Below are 5,310 nucleotides of genomic sequence, written 5' to 3' on the forward strand. Positions count from 1 at the left end.
ACATAGCTAGACAAAACTAGGAAAGACATGGGAAACCTTAGTCCTACATCTCAAAAGTTTCCTTCCATTCTTCTTATCCTTCTCATATTTCTCATCTCCTTCTTCCCTTTTGCAACTTCCAACACCCAGAACATTTTGCAAAGAAGCTCCTTTCTATCGGTCGAAGATGATTCAGACTACATCACCTCCCCAGACAAATCATTCAATTGTAGTTTCTATGGGATGGGGGAAAATGCTTACTGGTTTTCAATATGGTTCACAAATTCGAAGGAACGAACTGTTGTTTGGATGGCCAATCGAAACAGACCTGTCAATGGCCGGGGCTCCAGAATTTCGCTGCAGCAAGATGGTGCCATGATTCTAAGGGAATGCTGATGGCACCCTGTTTGGGAGACGAACACTACCTCCACCGATGTTGATCGAGCAGAGCTTTTGGACACTGGAAACCTTGTTCTGAAGGACCCACGCGGTAAAATTCTATGGCAAAGCTTTCATTTTCCAACGGATATTTAATTTTCTGCCAAACCAACTCCTCACTACAAGCACAAAGCTGATCTCTATAGTCAGCAGAGGGGATTTTTCCTCTGGTCACTTTCACTTCTTTTTTTTATAATGACAATGTCTTGAGAATGATGTACGATGGGGATGAAGTTTCAAGCTTGTATTGGCCTAATCCTGATGGGAATGTTTTCCGAAATGGAAGAACAAACTATACCAGTAGTAGAATTTATGTTTTAGATGAAATGGGGAGGTTTCTTTCGAGTGATAGAATGTCTTTCAAAGCTTCTGACATGGGTTTTGGAGTCAAAAGGAAGCTGACATTGGACTACGATGGAAACCTGAGACTCTATAGCTTAAACCATTCTACGGGATTATGGAATATATCATGGGAAGCTCTTAGCGAACAGTATAAAGTGCACGGGCTATGTGGTAAAATCGGGATTTGTATTTATACGCTAGAACCCAAGTGTTCATGTCCTCCGGGCTATGAAGTAAGTGACCCAAGTGACTGGAGCAAAGGTTGCAAGTCTAAGTTCAACCAAAGCTGTTCCCAACCACAGTAGGTAAAATTTGTGGAGCTTCCCCAGACCGATTACTATGGGTTTGATCTGAATTATAGCCAATCTGTTTCACTAGAAGCTTGCAGGAAAATCTGCTTGGAGGATTGCCTTTGCCAAGCATTAGCCTACAGGCTAACAGGAGAAGGGATCTGTTACCCAAAAAGTACCCTTTTCGATGGCTGCAAGTCCTCGAACTTCCTAGGGAGTACATATTTAGAACTGCCTGTAGATGTCTAAACGTCAGCACCCACTATTCTTAATGGCTCTGATAACATATGCAAGTCTAAGGAAGTTGAGGTCGTGCTGAGATCTTCTTCTATGTATGACACTGCCAATAAAGGGATGAGATGGGTTTATCTCTACTCATTTGTTTCCATCATTGGTGCAATGGAAGTTCTCTTTATTGTGTCGGGTTGGTGGTTTCTTTTCAGGGCACATAATGTGCCATCTTCGGTTGAAGATGGGTATGCTCCGATTTCAAGCTATTTCAGGAGATTTAGCTACACCGAACTTAAGAAGGCAACCGACAATTTCAAAGTAGAGCTTGTAAGAAGAGGCTTTGGGGCTGTTTATAAGGGTGTTTTGGAGGATGAAAGGGTAGTAGCTGTGAAGAAATTGGGAGATGTCATTCAAGGGGAAGAGGAGTTTTGGGCTGAAATAAGCACTATCCGAAAAATGAGTTTTGACCCAAGATATTAAAAAAAAAAAAATTCATAAAATAAACTTTGTTTCCGAAATAATACCTAATTTAGTGTGTCTATGACACGTGTTTTAATAAAACTAAACAAAAATATTTTTATATCAAATTAAAAATATCAATGATTTAATTTCATATATTATTATGTTTTAAATTAATAAGATAAGTTTATTAGCCACTCACATATTTTTAATAAATATAAAATCAAAATAATATAATATTTTTATTTAAAAAAATTAAAATTAAATTCATAGTGACTATGACTTTGACAATTTTAAAATAAATTTAAAGCAATAGTTATCAACTACGGTATTATGATGTGGAGGCATACGTAATATAAGCACACTAGATTTAGTATTATTTTGGAAACAAGTTTAGTTTATGGATTTTTTATTTTTATTAATATCCTAAAACTGCCGAAAAAATTATCATATGAACCTTGTTAGAATGTGGGGATTCTGTTCAGAGGGTAGACACAGACTTGTAGTCTATCAACATGTAGAAAATCTGTCACTGGATAAGCATCTCTTCAGCACGACTTTTCTGGGATGGAAATAGAGGTTTAACGTTGCAGTGGGGACAACACGGGGTTTAGCCTACCTTCAGCAGGAGTATCTAGAATGGGTTATCCATTGTGACGTGAGGCCTGAAAATATACTACTAGACAATGGGTTTGAACCAAAAATTGAAGATTTTGGGCTAGTAAAGCTGTCCCGAAGAGGTGGCCTTGGTTCAGGAGAATTCTCTCGGGTTCCGGGGACTAAAGGGTACATGGCTCCAGAGTGGGCTATGAATCTTCCAATTACGGCAAAAGTTGATGCTTATAGCTATGGAGTTGCGGTTCTAGAGATGGTGAGGGGAATTTGGCTTTCAAACTGGGTGGGTGGGGATGGTGAGGAGCAGGAAGCTGAGCTGACGAGGTTTGCCAGGCTAGTGAAACGGAAAATTCAATGTGGAGAAGACAATTGGATAGAGGATACATTGGACCCAAGATCGAAGGGGAAGTTTAGCAGGCAGCAGGCAATCGAAATAGGTATTTCTTGTGTGGAGGAAGAGAGAAGTAAAAGACCAACAATGGCCACCGTAGTCCAAGTTCTACTGGAATGTGAAGATGAAGCCCAAGTAGACTTGGAGTAAATGTCTTTTTTTTATCTATCGGCCTGTATCTCTTGAACAAATTACATAGCTGTCATCAGTTTTGGCTTTGTAGAGGGCATTTGTCTATTTAATCCTATAATTCTCGTGAGATACATAAAAAGTATTTAATCCTACAATCCTCATGAGATACATAAAAAGTATTTGTAATATCTCATATCAAATAGAAAAGAAAGTTTTCTATACTATAAAAATATAGATTTCTCTTTTAACTATGTAGATGCATTTTAAAATTATGGAACCTTTTTGAAATAGGCTTGAAGTATCATATTAAAATAATTTATTGGCTTTAAATCTTTTTTTTTTTTCACTTTTTATTTCTTATATTTTTCTCCTCTATTTTCTTTCTCTTACATTGTATCTTATATTTTCAGGAAAAAAAAATATAGCCTAAATATTCCAAATTAAAATACAAAATCATGAACCGCATTACTCTAGTATGAATAGTTATATCTGTGAAATCAAGGTTTGGTTAATCTTGATTTTGATGATAACAAAACAAGGTTTAGAACTAATGATCATATTTCAAGTGTGATTAGACAAGATGATTTCCAAATTGGGAATCACAAAGACAAATCAAGCCAAAGAGAAATCATGAAAAAGAAGACCACCTCAAAGAGAAGTGTTTTTCAAAGACCCAAACTTCATAAAATCTCTTTGTAAGGTTGTTGATGCACTAGGATTTTCATGCATTACATTTTTTACTTATGCACCAAAATCATCTAAGAGTTATTTTGTTTTTAAATATTTTAAGAATTAGATGATTTCATGTTTTCAACTAAAGCTTTGTGTTAAATGTCTTTCAAACTTGTTTTAAAAGGTTTTAAGTTGAAAAAGTTGGTTGTTGAGCCAAAAAAACGGCTCAACCGGTCGAGATCCGGGTCGACCCCCAACTCAACCGGTCGAGGGTGTAAAAAAATTTCTCTTTCTTCCAGAAGGGTTGTTCAACCGGTTGAAGTCTGGTTGATGCCCAACGGTCACCTATCAAGCATTAAATGCTAATGGCTAGTCAACCGGTCGACCCCTAGCTCGACCGATCGAACCCCCAACGGCTAGTTTGACTTTTTTTCTTCTATAAAAAGACTTCAATCTTCATTGTTTCATGAGCTTAACCTTCCTAAATCTTTTTTGAATATATTTGAGCCTTGGAAGAGTATTTTTTAGTTCACCATTATTTCAAAACTTGCATATCTTTAGTGCATCATTCAATCTAATTGTTCTTGTATCATTTGAGCTTAAAGTTCTTGTACTAGGATTTTTGTGAGATCTTTTGCTTGTAAATCCTTAAAAGGAAGTTGTTCAAGAGTGTGATATCTCTTGAGAAGTGTAAAGGGTGTTTGGAGCCAAAAGTCCAAGAGGGTGAATTGGAACCATAATCCAATTGTATTGTTTGAAGGCTTGGTTTGGAAGCCTTGAATTAGTGGAACCTCAAGCTTGGGATTGAAGCTAGAGGAGAGTGGATGTAGGCCGGGTTGCGTCGAACCACCATAAACTCTTGTGTTTGCTTTCTCTCTTCCCTACTCTTTAATTTATATGCAATTGTCTTAATATTGTTTATCATATACTTGCATATAATTGTCTCTTAAATCCACTTGTGTAAATTTGTGAAAAAAGACCATCACCCTATTCACCCCCCCTTTAGGGTGATTACCATAGGTTGGATTAACCTAATATTCCTAACAATATATTTATCTATCTTTAAGAAATTTCAATAATACAAACGTAATATACAACATGCTCTTTAACATCAATCATTTTTGCTTTTCTTAAAATCAATTTTAAGGCTTAATATAAGGTGAAAAATTAATATGTAACTTACCTAGACTTGGATTGTGCTCGTTTTGCCATAGTTTCACTTTTGTTATGTTGGATCTCAAAAAATATTAAAGAAAATATAAAAAAAAATTATTTTTTTTATATTTGATTATGTATTTTTAAAATTATTTAATATTTATATATAATAATAATAATAATAATAATAATAACTAAATAGAAAAATAAGACAAAGGATAAAATATACAATTTCTAACACAAGTCTAAATGTGTTTTATTGATACAAATGCACAACCAATCATCTATCTACATATATATCTATATATATATATATAAATTTTAATTATTTTATAAGGTATTTTATATAATAATTAAATTAAAAACAAAGGTAAATTTATAAGTAAAATTATCAATATTTTTAAATAAAAAATACTTATGTATCATATTTTTTTATATTGTTCAATATATATTAATTTCTTTGTTAAAACTACTTTAATATAAATATTATCATTTTTTTTAATTTTTTTAAATATTTTATATCAATTTTCTCTTATTAATATTTTTTTTAATCAAAATATCCCACTCATATATCAATTGTATTTGTACCTAGCAAAAAATATAATA

At 34.1% G+C, this 5,310-nt stretch overlaps 1 pseudogene; it reads left to right on the forward strand.

The window, feature by feature from the left end:
* Window positions 1-222: 222 nt before the first annotated feature.
* On the forward strand, window positions 223-2,895 carry LOC100853120 (putative receptor protein kinase ZmPK1; annotated as a pseudogene).
* The last annotated feature ends 2,415 nt before the right edge of the window (window positions 2,896-5,310 follow it).

Source organism: Vitis vinifera, chromosome 8, assembly GCF_030704535.1.
Source record: "Vitis vinifera cultivar Pinot Noir 40024 chromosome 8, ASM3070453v1".
Classification (NCBI taxonomy): Eukaryota; Viridiplantae; Streptophyta; class Magnoliopsida; order Vitales; family Vitaceae; genus Vitis; species Vitis vinifera.